Source organism: Caretta caretta, chromosome 23, assembly GCF_965140235.1.
Source record: "Caretta caretta isolate rCarCar2 chromosome 23, rCarCar1.hap1, whole genome shotgun sequence".
Lineage (NCBI taxonomy): Eukaryota > Metazoa > Chordata > Testudines > Cheloniidae > Caretta > Caretta caretta.
The window spans coordinates 3,327,901-3,342,434 of record NC_134228.1 but is presented as its reverse complement, the minus strand read 5'-3'; the positions used below and the strand labels follow the sequence as shown (position 1 = coordinate 3,342,434).

The 14,534-nt window shown below is 49.7% G+C and overlaps 1 protein-coding gene across 1 annotated transcript in view; it reads right to left on the bottom strand.

The window, feature by feature from the left end:
* PAK4 (p21 (RAC1) activated kinase 4) overlaps positions 1 to 11,402 on the bottom strand; it is a 92,887-nt gene extending 81,485 nt beyond the window's left edge. Inside the window, exon 1 of the mRNA XM_048832942.2 lies at positions 11,273 to 11,402. The gene's annotated coding sequence lies outside the window, so the exon portion shown is untranslated. The remainder of the gene's footprint in view (positions 1 to 11,272) is intronic.
* Between the last annotated feature and the right edge of the window lie 3,132 nt (positions 11,403 to 14,534).

The following is a 14,534-nucleotide window of genomic DNA, read 5'->3' as shown; positions in this document are numbered from 1 at the left end:
TCTTTGAAACACTACAAACCTGCCGCAGCTCAGTTCAGAACACTTTTTGCAACTATCCCTCCAGTTCTCTCCTAAGCTCAGGAGAAATCAGTTTTTATTCAATTTAATAAAACACACACATGCAGCCATAATTAGGCCTCACAGAAGCACCAGAGCATTCTTGGGATGTTTTGCTGAGCCATAAAGGCCTTCTGAAAAGCAGCTCATTCAGAAAAGGGACCTACCACTTTCATTACGACCCACACACCAGCCCATGAAAAGTTTGTGACCATGGAGTAATTGATCATAAACTACCACTCCCTCAACAGGCAAACGCACTTTGAATACACCGTGGAGACTAAGCTTCTAATACACCTGCAATGCAAACGACTAATAATACTACTTCAGTTACAAGAGAAGCCGTTCCTGGGAGATTGAATTTCAGTAGCACAATGTCCCAGAGCGCAGAGGTATCTCTGGTTTTACAGGATCAGGTGAGGGTTGGCAAGATTCCCGTAATGAGCATTAATTATGCAGCTTGCATCAGAATCACAGAGTCCTGTCCTAGTTGACTCACTCCTTCAGCTTTTCATAGGCACACAGGACTGGTCTTCACTGCAACGTTAGTGCAAATTCTCATCCAGGCACAAAAATCTCTGGCTCGAATTAGGTCCTGGTTTAAACTGGAGCTAGCTAGGGTCCCCGAGGGGGCACGGGTCGAAACTCCGGTGCTCCTTAAACAAGCGCTTGTCATGCTATGGGGCACAGCTGCTCAGTATCGCTCCGCTACACGCTGCTCTCCCCCACACCAAGCTACCTCACGTACAGATGACTCCAGCTAACTCTGCAGTGAAGCAATACCCAGAAACCCATTGTTCACCCTGCCGTACAATTAGAGTGTGGAACTGAGGCCTTGTTTACAGCAGGAACACACAGAACTCTTCATTCATCACCAGTGCATCACTACCAGTAACAGCAATGCTAAAAGCGGAGGTACAGGCAGGGCTCTGGCATTTTTACCCTCTAACCCTGCTCCGAGTAAGTCCTGGGCCTGATTCTGAGGGGTGAGGCGTAGCTGCCACTCCCTGCCCTCAATGGAAGTTAAAGGTGCACAGCTGCTTTCAAGATCAGGCCCAAAGTCATGTGCCCAAATTATCACTGGGCTCAGTTTTGTCTGTGCATGGAACATCCTTGATAAGTTTATGAACGGGATACGACATGATCCAGGAGCGTCCTATGCCTTGATTCAACAGGGATCAAAATTTAACTCCTTCCTTCCTAGGCAGGCTGACCAGAGATGCACAACACAATCGACCTAGAAGTCATCTTAAAACTATGCAGCATGGTCAGGAAGTTCCTCAACTCAGGAGCAGCCACATAAAGAATTATGGCTTCTAACGAAGAGGAAAGATACAAAGACTGAGCACGAAACAACACAGTGAGGTCAGTGCTTTGGGCCTAGCCAACAGAGAGAGCAATGAGCTGGCTGAAAAAAAAAAAACCAGAGGAACTAACCCAAAAATCTAAATCCTGACGGAGGGGGGTTTGAGGCTGCCAAATTCCCAATAAGTAGAACGATGTATCTTAGGGTGCAGAGAAATACTACTTTATAGGACAGATCCAGTCATAAATCCAGATGGTGCACAGAACTGACAGCTTCTCTCAAAGATGTTCGGGGGGGGGGGGGGGGGAATGGTTCTTCAAGCGCTCACAATTAGCAACAGAAGGCTCTGCAGAAAACCATTCCCAACCCCAATGTAAAAATAAACTTCCTCCCCCAACCCCACGCTGCTGCCACCCACCGACTCCTAAATTATTAATCTGAAGAGGAAAAAAATCAAGTAGCAAGGAACCCAACCCTTCGCTTTGATTTCACAGTGAAGAGTCTTAGATGTATGTTACATAAGTGTATTCTGCACCCACTACCTTCTCTACATCAGTCTTTCTAAAACTGATCATCTTCTGTTAACACCCCCCCACCAGCACCTCTTTTCTCTCCCCATGCTGGCTTTTCCACCATCATCCTTGCTTTCCAAACTCAACCTCGCATGAACCATAATTTCACTCCTCTCTCAACCTCCCCATTAACTGGTCTCTCGCTAAGTCCTGCTGCTTTGCTTCTCTACCACCGAAGTCCACTCGTTCCTCAAAGTGCTCCATTATTAGATATCCTAATCACATCTTAATTGCTGTCTCTCTCTCCTTTTCAGTTCTCGTCACTCCAATCTATCTTCCCTCTCCTCTCCAAGTCCTCACCTTCAGAGTTATTCAGAATCTCGCCCTCCTTTGTGCCTTTATTATTCCCTTTGTATAGAAAGGGCATACCAGGAGCTTCTGTTCTCTCGCTCATAACACGTGAACATGGGGACGGACATTCAATAAAGTGTAAAAGGCAGCAAATTTAAAACCAATAATTAGACTGTGGAACTCATTGCCACAGGAAGTCGCTGAGGTCAGTAATGCCAAGATTCAAAGAGACATGGGCATTTAGGATAAAAATATCCAGAGTTCTAATAGTTAATACTAACAAATTTAAAGGATATTAAACCTTTTGCTTCAGGGCTTAAATCAATTTTCATTAGACCACAGTGAGACCCAACATAGGGGACAGATTATTGCACATCTGCTCTACTGGGGAGGTTCTTACACCTTCCTCTTACATATTTGGCGCTGGCCAATACTGAAGACATGATACTGGACTAGATGAACCTTGTGTCTGATCCACTCTAACAATTCGTATGCCCTCATCTTTACATCATTATTCATCCTCTTCTTCCCACTCCAGCCTGGAACCCCCTCGTGCTTCCTGTTTGCCAAGGAAGCAACCTTCATAAGATTCAAACATTCCAAGGCCAGAAAGCACCATTGGGATCATCTGGTCGGACGACCATAGAACCTTACGTGAGCCTCCTCTCCCCCTTTAAGTCTATGCATGCAAGATACCCCTCCATCTCACAGTTCCTCTCTCCTTGCTCTCCCACGTCTTGTACCTCAGCTGTTTGGGGCAGAGGACGAGGTCTCTCTGGTCATAAAGTACTATATGATTTCAGCACTGAGGTGGGGCTTTAGATTTCATTTCTGTGTCCACAGTTCAGGTACTGAACCCTCCAGTGTGGTAGGAATAGAATCTGAGTGGGCGCTACCAGGTGCCTGTTTTTATTCAGCTTTGCCAGCCTGCAGATGAACTCAGGTCAGAAGTCAACCAGAGAGGGCTTTTGGAGAAGGCTGAGGGTGTGATACCTGGAACAACAAAGAGATGGAAAAGAGCTTTTCTGCAGGGGGCTGGCTGGCTTCGTTCCTGTCTGATTGATTATTCTACTGAATGAACATCAGGGTGCCTAGGAGTCTTTTTTACTATTTAAAAATAAATGTGATAATCACTATGTTGGGTGATTAGAAGGCTCCTTCTCCTTCATGCTTCCCAACTGGAAAAGTGGCAGTTTCCCCCACTTAGGGGCCTACATTTATTACCACTGAAAACCATCGGAAGGGAGGGGAAAGTCAGTGAGAGACGGTGAAAAGGCAACTTGATCATGTCTACAAGTACCTATGTGGAGAGAAGATATCCAATACTAGGCTTTTTAATCCAGCAGACAAAGGCACAAGAAGAGCCAAAGGCAGAGTTCAAACTGGGTTTCTTTTTTCTTTCTTTTTTTTTTTTTAAACTAACATCAGTGGCGACTAACCACTGGAACAGATTACCAAGGGATGCGGCAAATTCCACATCACTTAAGAGTCTTCAAATCAAGATTTAGAAAGATGGCCCAAGACATACTGTAATTCAACCACAAGTTGTTGTATTAGATACAGGAATCACAGAGTGAAATTCTCTGGCCTGTGTTATGCAGGAGATCAAAACTAGAAGATAATCAATGGTCCCTTCTGGCCTCAAAATCTACACTAAGTTTACATTTATCCTGGCAGGGCAGGGGGCTGGAGAGAAGAGACAGTCACAATGAGACATGTGGCTAAAGACCTTAATGAACAAGAAGTCACCCAGAGCACTCTTTGACAAGCAAACATACAAGAAATAAGTTGCACCATGTTGTCATTGGAGAAGCACCTGCAAAGAAACAAACTGCAAAATCATGGGAGCAGTCAGTCAGGACAATCAGCAGTTCCACAAGGCAGCAGTAAAGGCATGAAAGGAGGCCACCAGTGGAGGAAGAAGAAAGCCGTGTGATTTTTATTTATTTTTTTGTTAAGAGTTTCCTTCTGGTGGTGCTGATAAGTGTTAGCAAAAAGAACTGTCATCCAAACACATGCAAACAAAATACAAAAGTAACTGGGTATCTGAAAAACATCTGGGTACTGGAACAAATGAGGGGATGGGGCGGGCGGTTGTGGGAGAGCAGAGAATACATTTCCACTCAGTGGAAGTAAAGTGTAATGCAAGTGGACACTGATCACACTCACATTGGTATCTTCCCTGGGATCGGTCTCCAGTAGTTGGTTTCATGCCACACACGAAAGCGAGCAGCAGTGTAAAGTCAAGTAATGGTTTATGATCATATATTTGAGTTTCAGTTCCCATTATAAACCCTGGTTTCAGTGAACGAAACCAGCTTTCCTTTTCAGGCAGGGAGGAGGTGTGAGTGAGGGCAAAGTCAGAACAAGCATGAAACTAACATTCGAGAAGAGACACCAGATAAATGCAAGGAAGCACCTGGCTAGGTATACCACCCCCTGCTTGAGTCATAGATTATAAAGTAACATGGTGCTGTCCCAGCCACGTATTCATCCATCAACAAATCCAAACCTTACGGGGGTTTTTTTTGGGTGCTTCACATAATGTTTCTGTTTGTCCATTCAATTTAGTCATGGTTTCAAGAAAACTTTCCCCAACCGGATTTGCAAGACGCAAAGGACAATCAATATATTCAGCTAACAGGTTTATTCCTTTATCACAAAGGAAAGCACTTTCCTTACAAAGGTGCCAGGATTAGTTAATGTTTTTATTGGCAGCAGATGACCAATTCCTTGGCGACTTCTCAGACTGCGTTTAGGGCTTTTGTATAAAAAGCATTTTTCAAAGCTACTAAGGTCGTTTGTATCCTCCTTTAGCCACTCTTTACAGCTGGTTATTTTCAATAAACCCAAGGTCCACCTGTTTACTAACCCATTGTGAAAGATGCTGCCCATGTCAACTCGCAACCCTGGAGAGTGTCCAGCTGATTTTTGCCAAGTTCAGTCATTTTTAATTGCGAGTAAAAAGTATCTTGAAGTCTTTCAAGTTTTGTATGGCACTTCCCTGCTGGAAAGTATCACCCACTTAAAAGTGAAGGGAGGGGAAAGTCAGTGAGAGAGGACAGGCAGGAGAGGAGGCTTTCTAGTGTTCTGCTGTACAACGTTGGTGACAAGCTCAATTTTGGGCACCCAGTTTGAGAAACTTTGGACCAGAGCTTGAGCCGCTGAGTATTCACAGCTCCTATTGAATTCAGCACCTCTGAAAGTCCACTCCTTGGACACTCAAAACCAAATGTCGCTTTGGAAAATGGTGGCCTTAAGCGCTCCATGATTCAACTCAGCCATCATCTTACCTTACATCCCTCCCCCAACCAGGTGTTTACTGAGCTCTTTGAGCATGAGAAATGCAATGAAAGTGCTCAGGATTAGTATTAAAAATATAAATATTTAGTAGGGCTGTCAAGCGACCAAAAAAATTAATCGCGTTGTTAAACAATAATAGAATACCATTTATTTTTGGATGTTTTCTACATTTTCAAATATATTGATTTCAATTATAACTCAAAATACAAAGTGTACAGAGCTCACTTTCCATTTATTTTTGATTACAAGTATCTGCACTGTAAAAAAACAAAATAGCATTTTTCAATTCACCTAATAAAAGTACTGTAGTGCAATCTCTATCATGAAAGTACAGCTTACACATGTAGAATTATGCACACCAAAAAATGGTGTTCAAAAATAAAACAATGTAAAATTGTTGAGCCTGCAAGTCCACTCAGTCCTACTTCTTGTTCAGCCAATTGCTCAGCCAAACAAGTTTGTTTACATTTGCAGGAGATGATGCCGCCCGCTTCTTGTTTACAATGTCACCTGAAAGTGAGAACAGGCGTTCTCATGGCACTGTTGTAGCCGCCATCACAATATATTTGTGCGCCAGATGCGCTAAAGAGTCATATGTCCCTTCATGCTTCAGCTACCATTCCAGGGGATTTGTGTCCATGCTGATGATGGACTCTGCTCAATAACAATCCAAAGCAGAGCAGACCAACGCATGTTCATTTTCATTATCTGAGTCAGATACCCCCAGCAGAAGGTTGATTTTCTTTTTTGGTGGTTCGGGTTCTGTAGTTTCTGTATCAGTGTTGCTCTTTTAAGACTTCTGAAAGCATGCTCCCTACCTCGTCCCTCTCAGATTTTGGAAGGCACTTCAGATTCTTAAACCTTGGGTCGAGTGCTCTAGCTATCTTTAGAAATCTCACATTGGTACCTTCTTTGCGTATTGTGAAATCTACAGTGCAAGTGTTCTTAAAATGAGCAACATGTGCTGGGTCATCTGAGACTGCTAACATGGCAGAATGCGGGTAAAACAGAGCAGGGGACATACAATTCTCCCCCAAGGAGTTCAGTCACAAATTTAATTAACGCATTATTCTTTTAATGAGCGTCATCCGCACGGAAGCATGCCCTCTGGAATGGTGGCCGAAGCATAAAGGGGCATACAAATGTTTAGCATATCTGGCATGTAAATATCTTGCAATGCCAGCTACAAAAGTGCCATGCAAATCCCTGTTCTCGCTTTCTGGTGACATTGTAAATAAGAAGTGGGCAGCATTATCTCCTGTAAATGTAAACAAACTTGTTTGTCTTAGGGATTGGCTGAACAAGAAGTAGGACTGAATGGACTTCTATGCTCTGAAGTTTTACATTGTTTTGTTTTTGTCTGCAGTTATGTAACAAAAAAATCTACTTTTGTAAATTGCACTTTCACAACAAAGATTGCGCTACAGTACTTGTATGAGGTGAACTGAAAAATATTATTTCTTTTATCATTTTTACAGTGCAAATATTTGTAATAAAAATATACACTTTTATTTCAATTACAACGCAGAATACAATATATATGAAAACGTAGAAAAACATTCAAAATATTTAATAAATTTCAATTGGTATTCTATTGTTTAACAGTGCAATTAAACTGTAATTAATCGCGATTAATTTTTTTGAGTTAATCACGAGTTAACTGCGATTAATTGACAGACCTAATATTTAAAAAAAATGAAAGCTACTGGAAAATCAACCAATTAACATTTCAGAAGTGTTCTTATGATCTGCTCCTTCCAACTGCAACAGCTACGTGGAGCTAGGGTACAGAGCTGGATTCATTCTCAGACCCACTTTCTAGTGGCTATAATTGCTAACCCAGTGCATCCTCAGTATGTGGCAGCTCCTGCCAGCCAGAGATCATTGAATGCATTAAATATCAGTGTGGATTGAGTTACAAACCAGGACACTGTCCAATTTGAAATGTCAGTCATAAAAAGCAACAGTGAGGGCAAAAATATCCAAGAGCACATCTGCTGATCAACATGCCTATATAGGAAGGTTAAGCTCTCTCCACAAGTACTCCTTTTCTTTTTGCGAATACAGACTAACACGGCTGTTCCTCTGAAACCTCTCTCCCTTTGTTACTCTAGGGTACTGATGTCTATACATTTATTTCCAAATAAAAATATCTTCGGAGTCTGCAGGCTGAGCCTTACTTCACTTTTAATTTACACTTGCATTTCACTTGCTAACAATTAGTGGCATCTCCACTCAGGCTAATTGAAGCTTAGAATGTCCTAACGGAGACAGCTGTTCCCAGAGACTGTCATACACAGAGCAGTTACCAAACAGAGGAAAAGAGCCAACTCCTACAAAAACACTCCAACAAGCCATCTGGGGGCTTGGAAAGTTTTATACTAGAGTTTCAGAGTAACAGCCGTGTTAGTCTGTATTCGCAAAAAGAAAAGGAGGACTTGTGGCACCTTAGAGACTAACCAATTTATTTGAGCATAAGCTTTCGTGAGCTACAGCTCACTTCATCACTTCATCCGATGAAGTGAGCTGTAGCTCACAAAAGCTTATGCTCAAATAAATTGGTTAGTCTCTAAGGTGCCACAAGTATTTCTTTTCTTTATACTAGAGTGTTTCTGTAGCCCTGGAGCAGTAACAGTCCCATTTTACTTATTTCCCCCGCTTTGATTTTCCCCACCAGGGAAAAATATCAGCTTAACCTTTCAGGATAAATAGCACGGTCTGCCCTCTAAGCCTCATTTTGCTGAGACCCTGGTTATCCAAAATTCCCATTTACCAGAACCAAAGTAACACCCCTCAACAGTAAACCCCCCTCTGGATTCATTTCCACATCTCCCTCTTCTCATTCAAATAAGTGAGGTTTGACTGCACTGGGAAGTGTAGCTATGGTGGAATATGCAAAGCTGCAGAGGGTCCTTTAGCTAGTGTACAGTATTCACTACATGTTTTCTGGGGATCAGAGCAACAGCAATCCAGACTCCTGGGTTGCACTCCCAGTCCTGGCACCCATTTGTCACAGGCCAGTCACTGTCTCTCTGCATCTGTTTCTTACCTCAAAGAGGGAGGTAATTCTGACCCAACTCTGCTAAGCGCTTTGAGATCCTCAGATGAGAGGCACTGCACAAGAATTTTCTCTGAGGTCCCCTGCCACACAGTAAGTGGTGGCGACCACAGATGCTATATATTGTATATATTTTGACATGATGTCATGCACCATTTGGAACATTCCTGCCCACCCCCACTGCAGCATGTCCCAGATAACAGAGCCCCGACTTCTCTGCCATTCCTCCCCCCATCCATTCTACTGACACCCTCCATCCTCCCGGAGCATTTCTAGCTCACCCACTATCAGAGCATCCAGGGGCCTCTTCTCCACTGAACTACACCCTGATCTCCAGATCTCCACCCTCTACAACCCCCCGAGTCCTTCACCCTAACCAGCCTCCCACACATGCAGCCCCTTCTAGTCCCCTCACTTGCCCCAGTCCCCTCCCTTACCCCTTCAGTGGCCTTGTAACCCCATCACTTACCTCTTCTCACTTCCCACAAGTCCTCTGTGCCCCAGCTGCCCCCTCCTGTCACATGCGCCCTATACATGCCCTCAGCTCCCCTATACACCCCCCACCCTCAACTCCCCCTTCCTCTCAAATGGCCACTTCCCTTACATGCCCCTTTCCCCCAGCCCCACTCTGCTCACACATCCCAGTTGCTGACAGAGTCCTGCACCAATACAAAAATTTGTATCCAGTGCCAATCCGCGAACATGGTCCACGGACATCCCAGATTGGCAGGGCTCTACACGCGCACACACAGCTCCCCCACTCCCCCTCATCCCGATGCCTTCATATCCCCCTTGTGCCCCCAACGCCTCAGCTCCCCCTCCCTTCACACACCCCCTTCCCCCAACTTGATCCCCCTCCCCAGCCCCCAATCCCTCACATACTCCCCACCCGTCAGCTCTCTCTCCTCTCACACCGCCTCCCCCAACCTGATCCCCCCTCCCCAGCCCCCAACCCCCTAGGCTACCCCTCCTCTCACACCCCCTCCCCCAACCACCACCTTGATCCCCCTCCATAGCCCCCAAACCCCCACATACCCCCACCTCCCCCTCTGCTCACACCTGCTCCCCCCACCTTGATCCCCCTCCCCAGCCCCCAACCCCCCTCGGCTCCCCCTCCTCTCACACCCGCTCCCCCCACCTTGATCCCCCTCCCCAGCCCCCAACCCCCCGCGGCTCCATCTCCGCTCACACCCGCTCCCCCCACTTGATCCCCCTCCCCAGCCCCCAACCCCCCACCTCCTCTCACACCCCCTTCCCCCAACTTGATCCCCCTCCCCAGCCCCCAATCCCCCACATACCACCACCTCCTCCTCCTCTCACACCCCCTTCCCCCAACTTGATCACCCTCCCCAGCCCCCAACCCCCCACATACTCCCCACCCCTCGGCTCCCCCTCCTCTAACACCGCCTCCCCCCAACTTCATCCCCCTCCCCAGCCCCCTACCCCCCTCGGCTCCCCCTCCTCTCACACTCCCTCCCCCCACCTTGATCCCCCTCCCCAGCCCCCAACCCCCCTCGGCTCCCCCTCCTCTCACACTCCCTCCCCCCACCTTGATCCCCCTCCCCAGCCCCCAACCCCCCTCGGCTCCCCCTCCTCTCACACTCCCTCCCCCCACCTTGATCCCCCTCCCCAGCTCCCAACCCCCCTCGGCTCCCCCTCCTCTCACACTCCCTCCCCCCACCTTGATCCCCCTCCCCAGCTCCCAACCCCCCTCGGCTCCCCCTCCTCTCACACTCCCTCCCCCCACCTTCATCCCCCTCCCCAGCCCCCAACCCCCCTCGGCTCCCCCTCCTCTCACACTCCCTCCCCCCACCTTCATCCCCCTCCCCAGCCCCCAACCCCCCTCGGCTCCCCCTCCTCTCACACTCCCTCCCCCCACCTTCATCCCCCTCCCCAGCCCCCAACCCCCCTCGGCTCCCCCTCCTCTCACACTCCCTCCCCCCACCTTCATCCCCCTCCCCAGCCCCCAACCCCCCTCGGCTCCCCCTCCTCTCACACTCCCTCCCCCCACCTTCATCCCCCTCCCCAGCCCCCAACCCCCCTCGGCTCCCCCTCCTCTCACACTCCCTCCCCCCACCTTCATCCCCCTCCCCAGCCCCCAACCCCCCTCGGCTCCCCCTCCTCTCACACCCGCTCCCCCCACCTTGATCCCCCTCCCCAGCCCCCAACCCCCCGCGGCTCCATCTCCGCTCACACCCGCTCCCCCCACTTGATCCCCCTCCCCAGCCCCCAACCCCCCACCTCCTCTCACACCCCCTTCCCCCAACTTGATCCCCCTCCCCAGCCCCCAACCCCCCTCGGCTCCCCCTCCGCTCACACTCCCTCCCCCCACTTGATCCCCCTCCCCAGCCCCCTACCCCCCTCGGCTCCCCCTCCTCTCACACTCCCTCCCCCCACCTTCATCCCCCTCCCCAGCCCCCAACCCCCCTCAGCTCCCCCTCCTCTCACACTCCCTCCCCCCACCTCGATCCCCCTCCCCAGCCCCCAACCCCCCTCGGCTCCCCCTCCGCTCACACTCCCTCCCCCCACTTGATCCCCCTCCCCAGCCCCCTACCCCCCTCGGCTCCCCCTCCTCTCACACTCCCTCCCCCCACCTTCATCCCCCTCCCCAGCCCCCAACCCCCCTCGGCTCCCCCTCCTCTCACACTCCCTCCCCGTGCCCCCCATATCTCAACCCCCCCTCACCGGCTGTCTCCCGGGGGCAGGGCGGGGGCTCTCGCGCTGTCTCCCCCCGGGTCCTGGTCACTCCGCCGCCGCCGCCGCCGCAGCCACCATATTAGGAACCAGCCAACATCCGGGGACACCCCCCTCCTTCCTCGGCTCTTCCCCGTCCCCCCGGCAACAGGGGCCGCCTCCTGAGGGGGGGAGGAGGCAAACCCACCCCCACCTCCCATTCTCCATCTCTGATTGGTCGAAAACGACGCCGCTCTGCGGGCACTGCCCACTCGGGGGCGGAGGGGGAGGGAGAACTCGCAGCATCGTGCGTTCTGATTGGCTAGAGGAGAGGCTGATTGATGGGAGGAGGAAAAGGGGGCGTGCCTTCTCTTAAAGGGGACGTCGCCCCCTTCTGTGGAGTGTGTGGGGTCAGCCCGGGGAGAGGGCGAGGGCGTGGAGGGTGGCTCCTATTGACCTTTCCCAGACTGCCACGGGCGGATGGGGTCATCTTGTCACAGCACTGCCACCATTTTCAGCATGTGATGTTGCCAGGCACCCTAATGACGTCCTCCGAGCAAGACAAGGTGTCATCAGGTTGTGCTTTGATGTCATCACAAAAAGGCATGACATCATCCAGCCACAGGGGGTTGTCACCATGGCGCGCTATGTTGCTTTGGCTGAGGTCATTTGATCCCACCCTAAGATCATCTGAGAAATGTGACATCGTGGCGTGATAGGGCATCATCTCCTGGGGTCCTGCAGTCACTCGCTCCGGCCGAAACGTGACATCATGCCGCACGATGACATCACGAGACGAAGACCCGGCATCGCTCGGTCCCATCCTTGCACCATGATGCGGCATCATGAGGTGAGATGCGAGACCCCCGGGGCTGCGAACCCTTGTGATGTTCCCGTGGTATTTGACCAGGAGTCCTGAAACCCAGCCACCACCCTCCCCCAGTCAATAGACAACACTCCTTCCCAGTGGCAGAAATAGAACCCAGGCATCCTGCAGTCTAGAGGTTAAAGGAGGGAACTGGGAGTCTGGATATGTGGCCTTGGTCAAGTCATTTCACCTGCCTATGCCTCAGTTTCCCCTTCTGTAAACTGTGGGGATAATACCTACTTCCCAGGTGGGTCATTAGGCTGACTGGGCGCAGGGAAAGTCACGATCCAAAGGGCATGGCCACCTGGGCTGTATTTAGGACCAACACAGCCCCGGAGAACTCAGCCATTCCCAGCAGCCGTTCCTGCCAGCAATCCGCCCTAACCCACTTGCTAAATTAAGCGCTTTGACAGTGCAAGGCAAAGAATGAGCCACCCACATGGCAGCTAATAATAGTCATCGGCTTGTCACTGGAGTTAATTCAGTGCCAGCCTGACAGCCCTGAGGACCAACACCCCTGCTTAATCACAGAGCAGGTACGGTGCGGCCTTGGGTCCTGGAGGGACTCTGTCTGGCAGAGAGAGAGAAGATGTGGCTGTACGGGCATCCAGGCAACCTAGCACAACGGACTCCTGGGTCACAACTGGGGCGCCTAGTTGGTCCCATAATACAAATAAATAATCAAATGATATAAGTGCCTTCTACCAGTCTAGTCAAAGCAGTACAAACCCCTGGTGTGAATGCAGTTATACCAAGATAAAGGTGCTGGACAGCGATCCCTGTACAGGAAGGGAAATAAGCTATACCGGTATAAGGCACCTCTATCCCAGTATAACAGTGTCTACACGAGGGGTTGTGTTGGTATAACTATATAGGTTATACACACACCCCTAACTGCTATAGTTATAGGGTCATGAAATCTGCGTGGAGAGCAGGTTACAGAATTTCATTAGTTCGGAGTCAATCTGGTATTTGGTGTTTTTTGATTCCTTTGTACAGTACAAAGGTCAATCAATCAGTTGTGGATTTCCATGGCACAGTCCCCACCCCTGACAGGACTACAGATGAGCTGCAAAATGGCTAGTGGTTAGAGCGAGGGGGGCGGGGATGTGAGCTAGGATTCCTGGGTTCTATGCCCAGCTCTGCAAGGTGGGTAGGGCCTAGCTATTAGAGCAGGGGAGGACCAGGGATCCGAATTCCTGGGTTCTGTTCTTCTCTCTAGGAGGGAGTGGGGTCTAGTGGTTACAAAGGGGCTTACAAGTCAGGATGATTACAAGAATGGGGAGGGGGCGTTGCAAGGCAGGATGCCTGGATTCCATACCCATCTCCATTTCTGTCTTGTTGTGGCAAAAAATTCCCCTCTCTGTGCCTCAATTTCCCCATCTGCAAAATGGGAGTGGGGTGTTTTTTTTGGGGGGGGGGGAGGGGAGGGTGATAAATTATACCCGCCACTGGGAAGTGCTTTGAGATCACAGGATAAAAAGATCTGTGTAAGTAACACTAGTTATCATGGGGATCATCCACCACCACCCCCCCCCCCCACACACACACACGCCCAACTGGACATATTGCACAGCTGCTTTTAGCAAGAAAACCCAACAGCAATAGATGGCTGATTAATAAAATCCCCAGAGCCCCATCCTAACGCCCCGTGCCTGGTGCTGCCCATTCTCTCTCCTAGGCGTGCACGGGCCATTGCCAACTCTCTGCCAACCTTTGCTCCTTCGCTGCCAGCCAGATTTCAAAGTCCTGGGGCTTTTGCAGATGAATTTCCTGGGCTCGGTAAGATCGCTCGGAGATGCTCAGCAGCAGAGAAATTCCGCCCCCACGTGGAGAACTTAGTGGTAGCTAGCGTTAATGCTGGTGAAAGTGCCCTGGAGACTGGAGGCCCTGGGTTTCTCCTTAGGACAGGAGAGAGCGGTAACATCATCCATCACATCTTAGCTAGTGATGAAGCCCACACCGGATGGGAACACCGCACGTTATGGGGGTCTATCCTGGGGTCACTGCATAAAGGCCTGTGTTATGCAGGGCCTCAGCCTAGATCACTGGGCCCCCAAACTTTTTCATGCGCTTTTGGGTTCACCTCTGTCAACGTGACCCACCCTCCCCAGTCCCACATCGAGCCCTGCTTCCCCCAATCCCCAGGAAGCATGAGGCTTTATAGCCCTGGCAAAAGCCTAGCCGAAAGCTCTAGGAATACTTTACTAACTTGCCCTGTTCATCAGGGCCCCATACAGAACTGTGCTAACGAGCTCAAAGTCAGAAGAGGAAATCAAGGACCACGTGGAAAGGCAAAATTGAAGCCCAGCTCTTGTACTCAACTCCCTGGGTAAATCGGCAGCCTAAAGAGTTTCAGGGGCCTCAGCTAGGAAGGCGCCTCTCTTGTACTACCTAAACAGAGTG